Genomic DNA, 210 nt, shown 5'->3' on the forward strand with positions numbered 1-210 from the left:
TACAAAGAAAAAGAGATTACCCTTGATGCGAAGCCCTTCGCAAATCCCGCTCGTCCAAGGTTCGCCGGATCTCAAGGTTGTCAAGTGTACAACCCTCTATGTGTATCCACACGAACAAATCTATGGAGAGAACCTCTAAAGATGTGCTAACAACCTTAGAGGATCAGCAATGGTGGAGGAGAGGGAGAGAAGAAAGGTAGAGAGGAAGAA

This window comes from Zingiber officinale, unplaced genomic scaffold, assembly GCF_018446385.1.
Source record: "Zingiber officinale cultivar Zhangliang unplaced genomic scaffold, Zo_v1.1 ctg198, whole genome shotgun sequence".
Classification (NCBI taxonomy): Eukaryota; Viridiplantae; Streptophyta; class Magnoliopsida; order Zingiberales; family Zingiberaceae; genus Zingiber; species Zingiber officinale.